At 44.6% G+C, this 22009-nt stretch overlaps 1 protein-coding gene across 2 annotated transcripts in view; it reads left to right on the top strand.

Moving 5' to 3' along the window:
• The first annotated feature begins 3591 nt into the window (after positions 1 to 3591).
• htr4 (5-hydroxytryptamine receptor 4) overlaps positions 3592 to 22009 on the top strand; it is a 124757-nt gene continuing 106339 nt past the window's right edge. For both annotated transcript variants that reach the window (XM_024429013.2, XM_024429014.2), the window contains exon 1: positions 3592 to 3841. The gene's annotated coding sequence lies outside the window, so the exon portion shown is untranslated. The remainder of the gene's footprint in view (positions 3842 to 22009) is intronic.

The raw sequence follows: 22009 nt of genomic DNA, 5'->3' as shown, positions 1-22009 counted from the left end.
GTCCGTCTCCTTCCTAGGGTTTCACATTTCCACCTTGGGGGTGGAGATGGAGAGTGACCGCATTTCAGCCGTCTACAAATGCTTGGAAGACTGATGGAGCATTCATCAACCTGTACGGCATGACCAGCTCCTCATAATGCCCTGAGGTCGTACTGAATGCCGTCTTCCACTCATCTCCCTCCCAGATAGGCACCAGGTTGTAAGCACTCCTGAGATCAAGTTTGGTGAAGAAGCGCGCCCCTTGCCCCCTCAAGCCAATGTCTCCACACCTTCAGAGCCTTGACAGCCAACAGCTCCCGGTCCCCGTACGTCATAGTTTCACTCCACCGGGTTGAGCTTCCTCGAGAAGAAGGCACAGGGGCGGAGCCGGTGGCGTGATCGAGCGCTGAAGAGAGAGCACGGCATTGACTCGATTAGAGATTAGAGGTAGCGGGTAACTGTACCCCACAGATATCTGATTAAGGCCTCGATAGTCAATACACAGGCGCAAACCTCACTCCTTCTTCACAAAAAAAGAAACTCGAGAAGGCGGGTGAAATGGAGGACCGAATGTACCCCTGACGCAGGGATTCTGAGACATATGTTTCCATAGCCACGATCTCCGCCTGTCACAGGGGATACACGTGACTCCTGGAAAGTGCGGTGTCTACCAGGAGATCTATCGCACAATCCCCCCGTCGACGGGGTGGTAATTGAGTCGCCTTCTTTTTGGAGAAGGCTAGAGCTAAAATTGCATACTCGGGGGTAATGCGCATGGTGGAGACCTGGTCTGGACTTTCCACCATAGTAGAACATATGGAAACCCCTAAGCACCTCCCCAAGCACTCTCACAACCACCCCGTGAGAGCCCTCCATTGCCATGAAATAGTGGGGTTATGACAAGCTAACCAGGGTAGACCTAGCACCACTGGAAACGCAGGAGAGTCAATGAGAAAGAGACCCTGCGTCACCATGCCCAGAGGAGCGGTGGTCTCCCTAATCAACCCTGACCCTAATGGTCGACTATCTAAGGCGTGAACTGGGAAGGGAATTTCCACAGGAACGATAGGGATCCCTAAACTAAAGGTTAATGATCTGTCTATAAAATTCCCAGCCGTGCCTGAATCGACGAGTGCCTTATGCTGGGAATGCAAGGAAAATTCAGGAAACGTAACAAACAAAAACATTTGTGCAACAGAGGGCTCTGGGTGAGAATGGTGCCTTCTCACCTGAGGTGACGCCAGAGTGCTCTGCCTGCTGCCTCGACTCCCAGAGGAACCAACCCAGCACTGACCGGCAGTGTGACCTCTGCGGCCACAGATGGTCCACGAGACAGAACCTCTTCCGGTCTTCCTGAGTGCAGCACCTCCCAGCTCCATGGGCATCGGAGTGGTGGTGCTGGGGGATGGAACCGACAGACCCCGATCTGGACGTCCGCGGGTAGCCAGCAGGTTATCCAGCCGACAGGTCCACCAGCTGGTCGAAAGTAAGGGTGGTGTCCCTACAGGCCAACTCTCGATGGACGTCCTCGCGCAAACTGCAGCGATAATGGTCGATCAGGGCCCTGTCCTTCCATCCCGTTCCGGCGGCCAGGGTCCGAAAGTCCAAAGCGAACTCCTGTGCGCTCCTCGTCCCCTGCCGCAGGTGGAATAGACGTTCACCCGCCGCTCTACCCTCGGATGGGTGGTCGAAGACTGCCCGGAAGCGGCGGGTGAACTCCTCAAAGTCATCCAACGCCGTATCTCCTTCTCCCCATACGTCATTCTCCCCGAGAGGCACGAAACGAGGACGGACACCCTCTCCCTTTCTGAGTGAGCAGGGTAAATGGTGCTAAGGTATAAGGAACAGGAAACCCTGGCACCGTGCCGCCGTCCCATCATACTCCCGTATCTGGTGGCAGGGAAGTCAGACGCAGGAGAGCAGAACTTGAGCAGAACTTGATAATAGCCGGAGCAGTTTAATAGTAAATCCAACGGCATAAGAAATACAAAGTATGGGCACAATAACCCGACACTCACCAGTCAAACAAAATGTGCACAAGCACTTACAATAAACAATACCACACAAAGACATGGGGGGGAACAGAGGGTTATATACACAACACATAATGAGGGAAATGAGAACCAGGTGTTTGGGAAAACAAGACAAAACAAATGGAAAATGAAAAATGGATCGGCGAGGGCTAGAAGACCGGCGATGTCGACCACCGAACACCACCCGAACAAGGAGAGGCTTCGACTTCGGCAGAAGTCGTGACAGTCACCAGCAAAACACCCCCACACCTTCACACCTCCTCCTCCATGCTTCATGGTGGGAACCACAAATGCGGAGATCATCCGTTCACCTATTCTGTGTCTCACAAAGACACTGCGGTTGGAACCAAAAATCGCAAAATTCCACCCATTAGACCAAAGGACAGATTTCCACCAGTCTAATGTCCATTGCTAGCGTTTCTTGGACCAAGCAAGTCTCTTCTTATTATTGGTGTCCTTTAGCAGTGGTTTCTTTGCAGCAATTTGACCATGAAGGCCTGATTTACGCAGTCTCATCTGAACAGTTGATGTTGAGATGTGTCTGTTACTTGAACTCTGTAAAGCATTTATTTGGGCTGCAATTTCTGAGGCTGGTAAATCTAATGAACTTTTCTGCAGCAGAGGTAACTCTGGGTCTTCCTTTCCTGTGGAGGACCTTATGAGAGCTAGTTCCATCATAGCACTTGATGGTTTTTGCAACTGCACTAGAATTTTTCTTTTAAGTTCTTGAAATCTTCTGTCGTCATTTCTCTTTGCTTATATGAGCCATAATACGGACTTGGTCTTTTACCAAATATGGCTATCTCCTGTATACCACCCCTATCTTGTCACAACACAACTGATTGGCTCAAACGCATGAAGAGGGAAAGACATTCTACAAATGAACTTTTAACAAGGCACACCTGTTAATTGAAATGTATTCCAGGTGACTACATTATGAAGATGGTTGAGAGACTGCCAAGATTGTGCAAAGTTGTCATCAAGGCAAATAGTGGCTACTTTGAATAATCAAATATAACACACATTTTGATTTGTTTTAACACTTTGTTGGTTACTACATGATTCCATATGTGTTATTTCATAGTTTGATGTCTTCACTGTTATTCTACAATGTAAGAATGAAGAAAAACACTGGAATGAGTAGATGTGTCCAAACTTTTGACTGGTACTGTAAATAAACAATATCTTGCCAAAGGCTGTTCTATTTTGAGAATACATCATATTCTTAGTTAAATCTTACATAATGGTTGCTTTTCCAACAGTCCATATCACAGTGATTAATGGTAGGCCTAACCTATTTTAATTGAATATTAAGAGATACAAAATCATCAGAAAAAAGTGATATGACAGAGCAATTTACTCGGGGAATCTGCCTTGCAAATCCATATGTTCAAGCAATTCAATTTACAATGAATGTCACTCACCACCATTTATAGCCTGCCATACCTGCATCAAACACATTTAAACCGAGCCGATTTTACCTCCTCAATAAAGACCAAGCGAAAGAGGAGGGACTTGAAGGTGCAATTTGCTGGGAATACCGAGGTCTCGCTTTCCAAGCATTACATCCACAGAACAGCGCGAGGTGCCCCACGCGTACGAAACCGTCCAGCCATTCACATTTGCGCTCATACTTCCGACTGCGCTCAGGATACATGGACAACTTTTTCGTTTTGTGAATGTCAGCAGGGAACATCTCTGAAATTGTAGTCACAAAAAAACTGTTCACTTCTTAACTGTGTTTTGATACAAGTCGAAAATGTGATTTCTCTCATGGGGATATAGCGTTGTACCATGGTTTTGGAACCCGGCGTCTCCACCAGGACATGGTAAGTGTACTGTACGATTATAATTGTACATTATTAGTTACCCCTTTATGTGGAAATAGCTTAAGTCATATTTGTATTGTATAAAGTGTGTATTATTGACGCCTCTATATACATTATTAGGAAAGTTTATTCTAGGAAGGAGGACAGGGCAGCTACTATTTGCTGTTGTCCCAAACTTTTACACTCTAATTATGAAAGTGCCATTCTCTTAAAGTTGTAAATCAATTTATTGATTTGTTTAGGAATCATGCTGTGGTATGGCCCCAGCTTTTCATACATGTGTTGTGAGAGCTACTGTATATCAGAGATGGCCCCCAGCACTGTCATAAGGTGTGGATGGGTTATGAATGGGTTATGGATTATGGACTGCTGTTACATATGACCATCACCGTATCATAGTTATTAAAAACTCAGACCAAATGTATACAAGGAGTATTGGAAACTATCTATGTTGAAGAAGATGAAACAGCACTGCATGTCTATAGCTACTTTAAAATAAATCATTGGAACAGTCACATTTTAGAAGGGTTCAAAGTAACAAAACCCTCCTCATTTAACTACACACATTTTGTCCACATGTTGCCTACAGTACTATGTAATAACTCACTGTTATTAGTGTGTTTTTAATGTATTTATATGAACACTGCAGTAACGTTACATCTGACACTTACACGGACTCGTTCCTATTTATTTATTATTGAACCTTTATTTAACTATGCACACTGACATTACGTACGCTAGACATGCAGTCTATTTGCGAAAGCAATCAAGGTTAACCAATGTACCTTGATCAAAGTTTCTCCAGACATGCCTCTCTTCACCTGGCTCTGATAACATCCTGATTATCATTCAACTGTTTCCATACACCCTGTTATGTTTAGTTCCTCATTTATCTGTAATGCAGGCCGATATCATCATTCACTTTCAGTCAGTATTTCCGTTGACTGACAGTAGTCATATGCTACACTGGGCAGTAATTCCACTCTCTGACTCATCAAATCAAATCTATTATGCCTAAAAGCTTCACAAGAGTACACCTCTGATAAACCACAATAAATCTTTGGGCACTGTTTATGAATTCTTACGGGCACTGTTTATGAATTGTAATCAGTATCTACAGCAGCTATGCTTCTGTTGATGCTGGGGTTATAGATCACATGTGGTAATGTCTGTTTGGCTGATTCTCCGAGACAGACAGCGATCAGAGGTGTATAAAGCTGAGACTGAGAGCCAGGGGTCAAGGCAAGGCGAGTGTGTGCTGATGATTAGCTGGGACGACTAGAAGGGTGTTAATCTCTGCTCCATTGTGAGCTTCCCGTCTGTCCGCCCGCCCGCCTGTTTGTCTGTCTATCTGTCTGTCTGTTTGTCTGTCTATCTGTCCGCCTGTCTACCTTACTGCTTGTCTTTCTGTCTGTCTATCTGCCTGTCTGCCTGCCTGACTGCCTGTCTGCCTGGTCAAAGTGAGCTTACGCAACAATCCAGGGGCCAGTCAATAAGGGGATGACGGTGCCATGCGATGGGCATGGTAGATACTAGTGAGAGGATGTGTCCTGATTAATGGCACGGAATGGAGAGGGCCTTGTTGAAGGGTCAATAGTCTCCACTTTCACATCACATTGGAACTCTGTGGAGCTGAAGGTTAGACATGAAAACAAACTCTCTTATAGCTTCCATTCGAATGTGCACTTTACTACCAGTCCCAGAACTCCCTGGGAAGTTCTATATAATCTGAAGCTCTCTGTCTGTCTCATGGCCCGTACACAGCCAAGACTCACACCGTCCTGTCCTGTCCCATGAGTTGACCTGAGGAGAAAGGGAGATTTCTCTCTATTCGATTACAGGACTCAGTGTAGACATCAAACTTTATCAAATGTATTTTTGATAGGTAGAGGTCTACTCCGCATGTTCACTTTGTAGAAGTCAGTTCATGGATTCGGCAGAGGAAGTACAGCACGGGATTCCTGTCCTTATACTCAGTTCGTAATAAGAATAACTTGTTTAATGACTTTCTGCATTGCCATTTCTTCCACAATTACTCTCGGGCTCCTGAATACCATTATCAGTGTGACGTGCGGAACATGAAAGCTGAATATAAGACTTTGTTTCACCCCAGTTGCTAATTCTAGACAAAATGTTCGCTGACCCCAGAGATGAACAGTGAGAGAACAATTAGACATGTTCCTGTCTCTGCGGTTTCTCACCATTTCTCCTGTTGGTCCAACCTCAGTACTGTAGACAGATTTGCTGGGTAATATATATATATATTTTTTAACCTTTATTTAACTAGGCAAGTCAGTTATTAAGAACAAATTCTTATTTACAAGGTGCTGCTATGAATTTATTATTGCAAGTGTTCCTACTATTGATTATAATTAATGAACTGAGCCTGACTGTGTGAATGAAACAATTATCATAAGATTACTGAGGGACTGGAAAACATTTTAAAAATTCAAACTAGTTTTCACAAAGTATTTCAAATAGTCCATAAAGCTTGTGAAAACGGCTTTAAAATAATTTGTTAGTTGTGGGTCATTTATGAGAAAAAAGAGGATGTCCTGACTGAGACCCAATCACATTTTGTGGGAAAACCACAAGAGGGGAAAGTAGCTATTCAGCTTGCATACTGTAATAGTCCCTTTTGTTAATCCTCAATAAACATAGTCAGTAATTGATTAAGTTATATCATTTGCATCATTGTGGGACAAATGTTTCAGAATCAGGCATAGAGGAATAAACAGATAATTATTATTATTTTCATTCCGTTATGGCATTGCTGTACTTTCCCTGAGTGCTTCCCTTTTTTGAATCCAACTCTTGTATTTGCCCTGGGTGGAGAGAATCTTTTTTTTTTGTGAGGATTTCTAAAACTCAGACAAGCAAGTAAGTAGTGGATCACCACAGGCACTGTCCTCATTATGAACATCCTATTTTTAGAGATGTTTTCACAAAACAGATATGCTGGCACACACACACACACACACACACACACACACACACACACACACTGAATTAACATAATATTTATATTTACATATAAATAAATGATATGCTATGATAGAGAGTTGAGTTCCACTCTAAATGTTATGAATGAAAATCATGAATTGGGGCCATGTTGACATAAAACAAGTCTTGTATGACACCTCTAAGTAACGCTTGTCACACATAAATATAATGATGTCACTTAACCATCACAGTACACCTGAGTGAGCAGGTGTAGACTGTAATGAGGGTAATACTTCCTTGTGTTTTTGTCATTAGAACCTTCTAACCTTCAGAGTTCCAAAATTATATGTTACTGTAAATATGATGTTACTGCAAATAATATGTTACTGCAAATAATATGTTACTGCAAATAGTATGTTACTGTAAATAATGTTACTGCAAATAATATGTTACTGGAAATAATATATTACTGGAAATAATATGTTACTGCAAATAATCTATTTCTTCTAGACGTTCGGGGTTGGAATGGTGGACATATTTGTCAGCCTCAAACAAACTGTCCGCCTCAGACACCCAGTAGATATACAACAAACTGTCAGCCTCAGACACCCAGTAGATAGAAAACAAACTGTAAGCCTCAGACACCCAGCAGATAGAAAACAAACTGTCAGCCTCAGACACCCAGTAGATAGAAAACAAACTGTCAGCCTCAGACACCCAGTAGATAGATAACAAACTGTCAGCCTCAGACACCTAGTAGATAGAAAACAAACTGTTAGCCTTAGACACCCAGTAGATATACAACAAACTGTTAGCCTCAGACACCCAGTAGATAGAAAACAATCTGTTAGCCTCAGACACCCAGTAGATAGAAAACAAACTGTCAGCCTCAGACACCCAGCAGATATACAACAAACTGTTGGCCTCAGACACCCAGTAGATAGAAAACAATCTGTTAGCCTCAGACACCCAGTAGATAGAAAACAAACTGTTAGCCTCAGACACCCAGTAGATAGATAACAAACTGTCAGCCTCAGACACCTAGTAGATAGAAAACAAACTGTTAGCCTTAGACACCCAGTAGATATACAACAAACTGTTAGCCTCAGACACCCAGTAGATAGAAAACAATCTGTTAGCCTCAGACACCCAGTAGATAGAAAACAAACTGTCAGCCTCAGACACCCAGTAGATAGAAAACAAACTGTCATCTCAGGCACCCAGTAGATAGAAAACAAACTGTCAGAATCAGACACCCAGTAGATGGAAAACAAACTGTCAGCCTCAGACACCCAGTAGATAGAAAACAAACTGTCAGCCTCAGACACCCAGTAGATAGAAAACAAACTGTCAGCCTCAGACACCCAGTAGATAGACAACAAACTGTTAGCCTCAGACACCCAGTAGATAGAAAACAAACTGTTAGCCTTAGACACCCAGTAGATATACAACAAACTGTCAGCCTCAGACACCCAGTAGATATACAACAAACTGTTAGCCTCAGACACCCAGTAGATAGAAAACAAACTGTTAGCCTTAGACACCCAGTAGATATACAACAAACTGTCAGCCTCAGACACCCAGTAGATATACAACAAACTGTTAGCCTCAGACACCCAGTAGATAGAAAACAAACTGTTAGCCTCAGACACCCAGTAGATAGAAAACAAACTGTCAGCCTCAGACACCCAGTAGATAGAAAACAAACTGTCAGCCACAGACACCCAGTAGATAGAAAACAAACTGTCATCTCAGACACCCAGTAGATAGACAACAAACTGTTAGCCTCAGACACCCAGTAGATATACAACAAACTGTTAGCCTCAGACACCCAGTAGATAGAAAACAAACTGTTAGCCTCAGACACCTAGTAGATAGAAAACAAACTGTCAGCCTCAGACACCCAGTAGATATACAACAAACTGTTAGCCTCAGACACCCAGTAGATAGAAAACAAACTGTCAGCCTCAGACACCCAGTAGATAGAAAACAAACTGTCAGCCTCAGACACCCAGTAGATAGAAAACAAACTGTCAGCCTCAGACACCCAGTAGATAGATAACAAACTGTTAGCCTCAGACACCCCGTAGATAGAAAACAAACTGTAAGTCTCAGACACCCAGTAGATAGAAAACAAACTGTCAGCCTCAGACACCCAGCAGATATACAACAATCTGTTAGCCTCAGACACCCAGTAGATAGAAAACAATCTGTTAGCCTCAGACACCCAATAGATAGAAAACAAACTGTTAGCCTCAGACACCCAGTAGATAGAAAACAAACTGTCAGCCTCAGACACCCAGTAGATAGAAAACAAACTGTCAGCCTCAGACACCCAGTAGATAGAAAACAAACTGTCAGCCTCAGACACCCAGTAGATAGAAAACAAACTGTCAGCCTCAGACACCTAGTAGATAGAAAACAAACTGTCAGCCTCAGACACCCAGCAGATATACAACAAACTGTTAGCCTCAGACACCCAGTAGATAGAAAACAATCTGTTAGCCTCAGACACCCAGTAGATAGAAAACAAACTGTTAGCCTCAGACACCCAGTAGATAGAAAACAAACTGTCAGCCTCAGATACCCAGTAGATAGAAAACAAACTGTCAGCCTCAGACACCCAGTAGATAGAAAACAAACTGTCATCTCAGACACCCAGTAGATAGAAAACAAACTGTCAGCCTCAGACACCCAGTAGATAGAAAACAAACTGTCAGCCTCAGACACCCAGTAGATAGAAAACAAACTGTCAGCCTCAGACACCCAGTAGATAGAAAACAAACTGTTAGCCTCAGACACCCAGTAGATAGAAAACAAACTGTTAGCCTCAGACACCCAGTAGATATAAAACAAACTGTCAGCCTCAGACACCCAGTAGATATACAACAAACTGTTAGCCTCAGACACCCAGTAGATATACAACAAACTGTTAGCCTCAGACACCCAGTAGATAGATAACAAACTGTCAGCCTCAGACACCCAGTAGATAGAAAACAAACTGTCAGCCTCAGACACCCAGTAGATATAGAAAACAAACTGTTAGCCTCAGACACCCAGTAGATAGAAAACAAACTGTTAGCCTCAGACACCCAGTAGATAGAAAACAAACTGTCAGCCTCAGACACCCAGCAGATATACAACAAACTGTTAGCCTCAGACACCCAGTAGATAGAAAACAAACTGTTAGCCTCAGACACCCAGTAGATAGAAAACAAACTGTCAGCCTCAGACACCCAGTAGATAGAAAACAAACTGTCAGCCTCAGACACCCAGTAGATAGAAAACAAACTGTCAGCCTCAGACACCCAGCAGATATACAACAAACTGTTAGCCTCAGACACCCAGTAGATATACAACAAACTGTTAGCCTCAGACACCCAGTAGATAGAAAACAAACTGTTAGCCTCAGACACCCAGTAGATAGAAAACAAACTGTCATCTCAGACACCCAGTAGATAGAAAACAAACTGTCAGCCTCAGACACCCAGTAGATAGAAAACAAACTGTCAGCCTCAGACACCCAGTAGATAGAAAACAAACTGTCAGCCTCAGACACCCAGTAGATAGAAAACAAACTGTCAGCCTCAGACACCCAGTAGATAGACAACAAACTGTTAGCCTCAGACACCCAGTAGATAGAAAACAAACTGTTAGCCTTAGACACCCAGTAGATATACAACAAACTGTCAGCCTCAGACACCCAGTAGATATACAACAAACTGTTAGCCTCAGACACCCAGTAGATAGAAAACAAACTGTTAGCCTTAGACACCCAGTAGATATACAACAAACTGTCAGCCTCAGACACCCAGTAGATATACAACAAACTGTTAGCCTCAGACACCCAGTAGATAGAAAACAAACTGTTAGCCTCAGACACCCAGTAGATAGAAAACAAACTGTCAGCCTCAGACACCCAGTAGATAGAAAACAAACTGTCAGCCTCAGACACCCAGTAGATAGAAAACAAACTGTCAGCCTCAGACACCCAGTAGATAGAAAACAAACTGTCAGCCTCAGACACCCAGCAGATATACAACAAACTGTTAGCCTCAGACACCCAGTAGATAGAAAACAAACTGTTAGCCTCAGACACCAGTAGATAGAAAACAAACTGTCAGCCTCAGACACCCAGCAGATATACAACAAACTGTTAGCCTCAGACACCCAGTAGATAGAAAACAAACTGTCAGCCTCAGACACCCAGTAGATAGAAAACAAACTGTCAGCCTCAGACACCCAGTAGATAGAAAACAAACTGTCAGCCTCAGACACCCAGTAGATAGATAACAAACTGTTAGCCTCAGACACCCAGTAGATAGAAAACAAACTGTAAGTCTCAGACACCCAGTAGATAGAAAACAAACTGTCAGCCTCAGACACCCAGCAGATATACAACAAACTGTTAGCCTCAGACACCCAGTAGATAGAAAACAAACTGTTAGCCTCAGACACCCAGTGGATAGAAAACAAACTGTTAGCCTCAGACACCCAGTAGATAGAAAACAAACTGTCAGCCTCAGACACCCAGTAGATAGAAAACAAACTGTCAGCCTCAGACACCCAGTAGATAGAAAACAAACTGTCAGCCTCAGACACCCAGTAGATAGATAACAAACTGTCAGCCTCAGACACCCAGTAGATAGAAAACAAACTGTCAGCCTCAGACACCCAGCAGATATACAACAAACCAGCCTCAGACACCCAGTAGATAGAAAACAAACTGTTAGCCTCAGACACCCAGTAGATAGAAAACAAACTGTTAGCCTCAGACACCCAGTAGATAGAAAACAAACTGTTAGCCTCAGACACCCAGTAGATAGAAAACAAACTGTCAGCCTCAGACACCCAGTAGATAGAAAACAAACTGTAAGTCTCATACACCCAGTAGATAGAAAACAAACTGTCAGCCTCAGACACCCAGTAGATAGAAAACAAACTGTCAGCCTCAGACACCCAGTAGATAGAAAACAAACTGTCAGCCTCAGACACCCAGTAGATAGACAACAAACTGTTAGCCTCAGACACCCAGTAGATAGAAAACAAACTGTTAGCCTTAGACACCCAGTAGATATACAACAAACTGTCAGCCTCAGACACCCAGTAGATAGAAAACAAACTGTTAGCCTCAGACACCCAGTAGATATACAACAAACTGTTAGCCTCAGACACCCAGTAGATAGAAAACAAACTGTTAGCCTCAGACACCCAGTAGATAGAAAACAAACTGTCAGCCTCAGACACCCAGTAGATAGAAAACAAACTGTCAGCCTCAGACACCCAGTAGATAGAAAACAAACTGTCATCTCAGACACCCAGTAGATAGAAAACAAACTGTCAGCCTCAGACACCCAGTAGATATACAACAAACTGTTAGCCTCAGACAACCAGTAGATAGAAAACAAACTGTTAGCCTCAGACACCTAGTAGATAGAAAACAAACTGTCAGCCTCAGACACCCAGCAGATATACAACAAACTGTTAGCCTCAGACACCCAGTAGATAGAAAACAAACTGTCAGCCTCAGACACCCAGTAGATAGAAAACAAACTGTCAGCCTCAGACACCCAGTAGATAGAAAACAAACTGTCAGCCTCAGACACCCAGCAGATATACAACAAACTGTTAGCCTCAGACACCCAGTAGATAGAAAACAATATGTTAGCCTCAGACACCCAGTAGATAGAAAACAAACTGTCAGCCTCAGACACCCAGTAGATAGAAAACAAACTGTCAGCCTCAGACACCCAGTAGATAGAAAACAAACTCTCATCTCAGGCACCCAGTAGATAGAAAACAAACTGTCAGAATCAGACACCCAGTAGATGGAAAACAAACTGTCAGCCTCAGACACCCAGTAGATAGAAAACAAACTGTCAGCCTCAGACACCCAGTAGATAGACAACAAACTGTTAGCCTCAGACACCCAGTAGATATACAACAAACTGTTAGCCTCAGACACCCAGTAGATAGAAAACAAACTGTTAGCCTTAGACACCCTGTAGATATACAACAAACTGTCAGCCTCAGACACCCAGTAGATATACAACAAACTGTTAGCCTCAGACACCCAGTAGATAGAAAACAAACTGTTAGCCTTAGACACCCAGTAGATATACAACAAACTGTCAGCCTCAGACACCCAGTAGATATACAACAAACTGTTAGCCTCAGACACCCAGTAGATAGAAAACAAACTGTTAGCCTCAGACACCCAGTAGATAGAAAACAAACTGTCAGCCTCAGACACCCAGTAGATAGAAAACAAACTGTCAGCCTCAGACACCCAGTAGATAGAAAACAAACTGTCAGCCACAGACACCCAGTAGATAGAAAACAAACTGTCATCTCAGACACCCAGTAGATAGACAACAAACTGTTAGCCTCAGACACCCAGTAGATAGAAAACAAACTGTCAGCCTCAGACACCCAGTAGATAGAAAACAAACTGTCAGCCTCAGACACCCAGTAGATAGAAAACAAACTGTTATCTCAGACACCCAGTAGATAGAAAACAAACTGTTAGCCTCAGACACCCAGTAGATAGAAAACAAACTGTCATCTCAGACACCCAGTAGATAGACAACAAACTGTTAGCCTCAGACACCCAGTAGATATACAACAAACTGTTAGCCTCAGACACCCAGTAGATAGAAAACAAACTGTTAGCCTCAGACACCCAGTAGATAGAAAACAAACTGTAAGTCTCAGACACCCAGTAGATAGAAAACAAACTGTCATCTCAGACACCCAGTAGATAGATAACAAACTGTCAGCCTCAGACACCCAGTAGATAGAAAACAAACTGTCAGCCTCAGACACCAGTAGATAGAAAACAAACTGTCAGCCTCAGACACCCAGTAGATAGAAAACAAACTGTCAGCCTCAGACACCCAGTAGATAGAAAACAAACTGTCAGCCTCAGACACCCAGTAGATAGAAAACAAACTGTCAGCCTCAGACACCCAGTAGATAGAAAACAAACTGTCAGCCTCAGACACCCAGCAGATATACAACAAACTGTTAGCCTCAGACACCCAGTAGATAGAAAACAAACTGTTAGCCTCAGACACCCAGTAGATAGAAAACAAACTGTTAGCCTCAGACACCCAGTAGATAGAAAACAATCTGTTAGCCTCAGACACCCAGTAGATAGAAAACAAACTGTCAGCCTCAGACACCCAGTAGATAGAAAACAAACTGTCAGCCTCAGACACCCAGTAGATAGAAAACAAACTGTCAGCCTCAGACACCCAGTAGATAGAAAACAAACTGTCATCTCAGACACCCAGTAGATAGACAACAAACTGTTAGCCTCAGACACCCAGTAGATATACAACAAACTGTTAGCCTCAGACACCCAGTAGATAGAAAACAAACTGTTAGCCTCAGACACCCAGTAGATAGAAAACAAACTGTCAGCCTCAGACACCCAGCAGATATACAACAAACTGTCAGCCACAGACACCCAGTAGATAGAAAACAAACTGTCATCACAGACACCCAGTAGATAGAAAACAAACTGTCAGCCTCAGACACCCAGCAGATATACAACAAACTGTCAGCCACAGACACCCAGTAGATAGAAAACAAACTGTCATCTCAGACACCCAGTAGATAGACAACAAACTGTTAGCCTCAGACACCCAGTAGATAGAAAACAAACTGTTAGCCTCAGACACCTAGTAGATAGAAAACAAACTGTCATCTCAGACACCCAGTAGATAGACAACAAACTGTTAGCCTCAGACACCCAGTAGATAGACAACAAACTGTTAGCCTCAGACACCCAGTAGATAGAAAACAAACTGTCAGCCTCAGACACCCAGTAGATAGAAAACAAACTGTCAGCCTCAGACACCCAGTAGATAGAAAACAAACTGTCAGCCTCAGACACCCAGTAGATAGAAAACAAACTGTCAGCCTCAGACACCCAGTAGATAGAAAACAAACTGTAAGTCTCAGACACCCAGTAGATATACAACAAACTGTCAGCCTCAGACACCCAGCAGATATACAACAAACTGTTAGCCTCAGACACCCAGTAGATAGAAAACAAACTGTTAGCCTCAGACACCCAGTAGATAGAAAACAAACTGTCAGCCTCAGACACCCAGTAGATAGAAAACAAACTGTTAGCCTTAGACACCCAGTAGATATACAACAAACTGTCAGCCTCAGACACCCAGTAGATAGAAAACAAACTGTTAGCCTCAGACACCCAGTAGATAGAAAACAAACTGTCAGCCACAGACACCCAGTAGATAGAAAACAAACTGTCATCTCAGACACCCAGTAGATAGACAACAAACTGTTAGCCTCAGACACCCAGTAGATAGAAAACAAACTGTCAGCCTCAGACACCCAGTAGATAGAAAACAAACTGTCAGCCTCAGACACCCAGTAGATAGAAAACAAACTGTTAGCCTCAGACACCCAGTAGATATACAACAAACTGTCAGCCTCAGACACCCAGTAGATAGAAAACAAACTGTTAGCCTCAGACACCCAGTAGATAGAAAACAAACTGTCAGCCTCAGACACCCAGCAGATATACAACAAACTGTTAGCCTCAGACACCCAGTAGATAGAAAACAAACTGTTAGCCTCAGACACCCAGTAGATAGAAAACAAACTGTTAGCCTCAGACACCCAGTAGATAGAAAACAAACTGTCAGCCTCAGACACCCAGTAGATAGAAAACAAACTGTCAGCCTCAGATACCCAGTAGATAGAAAACAAACTGTCAGCCTCAGACACCCAGTAGATAGAAAACAAACTGTCAGCCTCAGACACCCAGTAGATAGATAACAAACTGTCAGCCTCAGACACCCAGTAGATAGAAAACAAACTGTCAGCCTCAGACACCCAGTAGATATACAACAAACTGTTAGCCTCAGACACCCAGTAGATAGAAAACAATCTGTTAGCCTCAGACACCCAATAGATAGAAAACAAACTGTTAGCCTCAGACACCCAGTAGATAGAAAACAAACTGTTAGCCTCAGACACCCAGTAGATAGAAAACAAACTGTCAGCCTCAGACACCCAGTAGATAGAAAACAAACTGTTAGCCTCAGACACCCAGTAGATATACAACAAACTGTCAGCCTCAGACACCCAGTAGATATAAACAAACTGTTAGCCTCAGACACCCAGTAGATAGAAAACAAACTGTCAGCCTCAGACACCCAGCAGATATACAACAAACTGTTAGCCTCAGACACCCAGTAGATAGAAAACAAACTGTTAGCCTCAGACACCCAGTGGATAGAAAACAAACTGTTAGCCTCAGACACCCAGTAGATAGAAAACAAACTGTCAGCCTCAGACACCCAGTAGATAGAAAACAAACTGTCAGCCTCAGATACCCAGTAGATAGAAAACAAACTGTCAGCCTCAGACACCCAGTAGATAGAAAACAAACTGTCAGCCTCAGACACCCAGTAGATAGATAACAAACTGTCAGCCTCAGACACCTAGTAGATAGAAAACAAACTGTCAGCCTCAGACACCCAGCAGATATACAACAATCTGTTAGCCTCAGACACCCAGTAGATAGAAAACAATCTGTTAGCCTCAGACACCCAATGGATAGAAAACAAACTGTTAGCCTCAGACACCCAGTAGATAGAAAACAAACTGTCAGCCTCAGACACCCAGTAGATAGAAAACAAACTATCAGCCTCAGACACCCAGTAGATAGAAAACAAACTGTCAGCCTCAGACACCCAGCAGATATACAACAAACTGTTGGCCTCAGACACCCAGTAGATAGAAAACAATCTGTTAGCCTCAGACACCCAGTAGATAGAAAACAAACTGTTAGCCTCAGACACCCAGTAGATAGAAAACAAACTGTTAGCCTCAGACACCCAGTAGATAGAAAACAAACTGTCATCTCAGACACCCAGTAGATAGACAACAAACTGTTAGCCTCAGACACCCAGTAGATATACAACAAACTGTTAGCCTCAGACACCCAGCAGATATACAACAAACTGTTAGCCTCAGACACCCAGTAGATAGAAAACAAACTGTTAGCCTCAGACACCCAGAAGATAGAAAACAAACTGTCAGCCTCAGACACCCAGTAGATAGAAAACAAACTGTCATCTCAAACACCCAGTAGATAGACAACAAACTGTTAGCCTCAGACACCCAGTAGATATAAAACAAACTGTTAGCCTCAGACACCCAGTAGATAGAAAACAAACTGTTAGCCTCAGACACCCAGTAGATAGAAAACAAACTGTTAGCCTCAGACACCCAGTAGATAGAAAACAAACTGTCAGCCTCAGACACCCAGTAGATAGAAAACAAACTGTCAGCCTCAGACACCCAGTAGATAGATAACAAACTGTTAGCCTCAGACACCCAGTAGATAGAAAACAAACTGTAAGTCTCAGACACCCAGTAGATAGAAAACAAACTGTCAGCCTCAGACACCCAGTAGATAGACAACAAACTGTTAGCCTCAGACACCCAGTAGATATACAACAAACTGTTAGCCTCAGACACCCAGTAGATAGAAAACAAACTGTTAGCCTTAGACACCCAGTAGATATACAACAAACTGTCAGCCTCAGACACCCAGTAGATATACAACAAACTGTTAGCCTCAGACACCCAGTAGATAGAAAACAAACTGTTAGCCTCAGACACCCAGTAGATAGAAAACAAACTGTCAGCCTCAGACACCCAGTAGATAGAAAACAAACTGTCAGCCTCAGACACCCAGTAGATAGAAAACAAACTGTCAGCCACAGACACCCAGTAGATAGAAAACAAACTGTTAGCCTCAGACACCCAGTAGATAGAAAACAAACTGTCATCTCAGACACCCAATAGATAGACAACAAACTGTTAGCCTCAGACACCCAGTAGATATACAACAAACTGTCAGCCTCAGACACCCAGTAGATAGAAAACAAACTGTTAGCCTCAGACACCTAGTAGATAGAAAACAAACTGTCAGCCTCAGACACCCAGCAGATATACAACAAACTGTTAGCCTCAGACACCCAGTAGATAGAAAACAAACTGTTAGCCTCAGACACCCAGTAGATAGAAAACAAACTGTCAGCCTCAGACACCCAGTAGATAGAAAACAAACTGTCAGCCTCAGACACCCAGTAGATAGAAAACAAACTGTCAGCCTCAGACACCCAGTAGATAGATAACAAACTGTTAGCCTCAGACACCCAGTAGATAGAAAACAAACTGTAAGTCTCAGACACCCAGTAGATAGAAAACAAACTGTCAGCCTCAGACACCCAGTAGATAGACAACAAACTGTTTGCCTCAGACACCCAGTAGATATAAAACAAACTGTTAGCCTCAGACACCCAGTAGATAGAAAACAAACTGTTAGCCTCAGACACCCAGTAGATAGAAAACAAACTGTCAGCCTCAGACACCCAGTAGATATACAACAAACTGTTAGCCTCAGACACCCAGTAGATAGAAAACAAACTGTCAGCCTCAGACACCCAGTAGATAGAAAACAAACTGTCAGCCTCAGACACCCAGTAGATAGAAAACAAACTGTCAGCCTCAGACACCCAGTAGATAGAAAACAAACTGTCAGCCTCAGACACCCAGTAGATAGATAACAAACTGTTAGCCTCAGACACCCAGTAGATAGAAAACAAACTGTCAGCCTCAGACACCCAGTAGATAGACAACCAACTGTTAGCCTCAGACACCCAGTAGATATACAACAAACTGTTAGCCTCAGACACCCAGTAGATAGAAAACAAACTGTTAGTCTTAGACATCCAGTAGATAGAAAACAAACTGTCAGCCTCAGACACCCAGTAGATAGAAAACAAACTGTCAGCCTCAGACACCCAGTAGATAGAAAACAAACTGTCAGCCTCAGACACCCAGTAGATAGAAAACAAACTGTCAGCCTCAGACACCCAGTAGATATAAAACAAACTGTCAGCCTCAGACACCCAGTAGATAGAAAACAAACTGTTAGCCTCAGACACCCAGTAGATAGAAAACAAACTGTCAGCCTCAGACACCCAGTAGATAGAAAACAAACTGTCAGCCTCAGACACCCAGCAGATATAAACAAACTGTTAGCCTCAGACACCCAGTAGATAGAAAACAAACTGTCAGCCTCAGACACCCAGTAGATAGAAAACAAACTGTTAGCCTCAGACACCCAGTAGATAGAAAACAAACTGTCAGCCTCAAACACCCAGTAGATAGACAACAAACTGTCAGCCTCAGACACCTAGTAGATAGAAAACAAACTGTCAGCCTCAGACACCCAGTAGATATACAACAAACTGTTAGCCTCAGACACCCAGTAGATAGAAAACAAACTGTTAGTCTTAGACATCCAGTAGATAGAAAACAAACTGTCAGCCTCAGACACCTCAGTAGAACCAAAACAAACTGTCAGTATTCCCAGACAGGCCCAGAATAGACTCACAAACCCTGTAAACACCCAGAGCCTGGCCCAGAATAGAAAACAGAACTGTAAACAGCCCAGAGCCTGGCCCTGCATAGACTTTCAGAGCCTGGCCCTGCAGACACCCAGTAGCCTGGAAAACAAACTCCCAGAGCCTGGCCCAAACACCCAGAGCCTGGCCCTGCAAACTTTCAGAGCCTGGCCCAGACACTTTCAGAGCCTGGCCCTGCATAAACACCCAAACTGCATAGACTTTCAGAGCCACCCTGCATAGATTTCAGAGCCAAACTGTTAGACTCCCAGAGCCTGGCCCTGAGATAGAAACAAGCCTGGCCCTTAGACACCCAGTAGCCTGGCCCTGAATAAACTTTCAGCCTGGCCCAGACATAGACCAGAGCCTGGCCCTGCATAAACTCCCAGAGCCTGGCCCAGACACCCAGAGCCTGGCCCTGCAAACTGTCAGCCTGGCCCAGATAAACTCCCAGAGCCTGGCCCTGCATAGACTTTCAGAGCCTGGCCCTGCATAGACTCCCAGAGCCTGGCCCTGAATAGACTCACAGAACCCTGCGTAAACACCCAGAGCCTGGCCCTGCATAGACTTTCAGAGCCTGGCCCTGCATAGACTTTCAGAGCCTGGCCCTGCATAGCTTTCAGAGCCTGGCCCTGCATAAACTCCCAGAGCCTGGCCCTGCATAGACTCCCAGAGCCTGGCCCTGAACAAACTTTCAGAGCCTGGCCCTGCAGACTCCCAGAGCCTGGCCCTGCATAAACTCCCAGAGCCTGGCCCTGCATAGACTCCCAGAGCCTGGCCCTGCAAACTCCCAGAGCCTGGCCCTGAATAGACTTTCAGAGCCTGGCCCTGTCAGACTCCCAGAGCCTGGCCCTGAATAGACTCACAGAACCCTGCGTAAACACCCAGAGCCTGGCCCTGCATAGACTTTCAGAGCCTGGCCCTGCATAAACTCCCAGAGCCTGGCCCTGCATAGACTTTCAGAGCCTGGCCCTGCATAGACTTTCAGAGCCTGGCCCTGCATAGACTCCCAGAGCCTGGCCCTGAATAGACTTTCAGAGCCTGGCCCTGCATAGACTCCCAGAGCCTGGCCCTGCATAGACTCCCAGAGCCTGGCCCTGCATAGACTCCCAGAGCCTGGCCCTGCATAGACTCCCAGAGCCTGGCCCTGCATAGACTTTCAGAGCCTGGCCCTGCATAGGCTCCCAGAGCCTGGCCCTGCATAGACTTTCAGAGCCTGGCCCTGCATAGACTCCCAGAGCCTGGCCCTGAATAGACTTTCAGAGCCATGCATAAACACCCAGTGCCTGGCCCTGAATAGTCTCACAGAGCCTGGCCCTGAATCGACTCACAGAGCTGGCCCTGCATAGACTCCCAGAGCCTGGCCCTGCATAGACTCACAGAGCCATGCATAAACACCCAGTGCCTGGCCCTGAATAGTCTCACAGAGCCTGGCCCTGAATCGACTCACAGAGCCTGGCCCTGCATAGACTCCCAGAGCCTGGCCCTGCATAGACTCACAGAGCCATGCATAAACACCCAGTGCCTGGCCCTGAATAGTCTCACAGAGCCTGGCCCTGAATCGACTCACAGAGCTCGGCCCTGCATAGACTCCCAGAGCCTGGCCCTGCATAGACTCACAGAGCCATGCATAAACACCCAGGGCCTGGCCCTGAATAGTCTCACAGAGCCAGGCCCTGCAGAAACACCCAGAGCCTGGCCCATAGATTCCCAGAGCCTGGCCCATAGACTCCCAGAGCCTGGTTCTGCATAAACTTGGGTGACTCGCTCTCCTCTCTTGAAATCTATAGTGCTCTGTTTGAGCAAGACTTTACTGAACAATTCTCCAGTTTATAGGTTTGTCTGAAATGTTAAAGCGTTCCTTATGTTATGTGACAGATCAATTTGTCCACTGTTCCAGAATGAAAATGTACATTTGGTGAAGTTCATAAGAAAGAGAGAGATATGTGCCAATGGGAGCACTAGAGCTGGAGCTAAATACATGGGATAGCATTCCACGGGATAGCATGTCACGGGGATAGCATGCCACGGGGATAGCATGCCACGGGGATAGCATTCCACTGGGATAGCATGCCACAGTGATAGCATGCCACGGGAACAACATGCCACGGGGATAGCATGCCACAGGGATAGCATTCCACGGGGATAGCATGTCACAGGGATAGCATGCCACGGGGCTAGCATGCCACGGGGATAGCATGCCACAGGGATAGCATGCCACGGGGATAGTATATCACGGGGATAGCATGTCACGGGATAGCATGCCACAGGGATAGCATGCCACAGGAACAGCATGCCACGAAGATAGCATGCCATGGGATAACATGCCGCAGTGATAGCATGCCACGGGAACAACATGCCACGGAGATAGCATGCCACAGGGATAGCATGCCACGGGATAACATGCCACTGGGATAGCATGCCACAGGGATAACATGCCACGGGATAACATGCCACAGGGATAGCATGCCACGGGATAACATGCCACAGGGATAGCATGCCACAGGGATAGCATGCCACGGGATAACATGCCACAGGGATAGCATGCCACAGGGATAGCATGCCACGGGATAGCATGCCACAGGGATAGCATGCCACAGGGATAGCATGCCATGGGATAACATGCCACAGGGATAGCATGCCATGGGATAACATGCCACAGGGATAGCATGCCACGGGATAACATGCCACAGGGAAGGCAGAGTTTTAAGGATCCGTATCCGAATTTCGTTATACATATCACTGCCTTTATGAATTAGCTTTG

This window comes from Oncorhynchus tshawytscha, linkage group LG08 (assembly GCF_018296145.1).
Source record: "Oncorhynchus tshawytscha isolate Ot180627B linkage group LG08, Otsh_v2.0, whole genome shotgun sequence".
NCBI classification, from domain to species: domain Eukaryota; kingdom Metazoa; phylum Chordata; class Actinopteri; order Salmoniformes; family Salmonidae; genus Oncorhynchus; species Oncorhynchus tshawytscha.
Note: the sequence above shows the minus strand (reverse complement) of the source record. Positions and strands in the feature narration are given on the sequence as shown.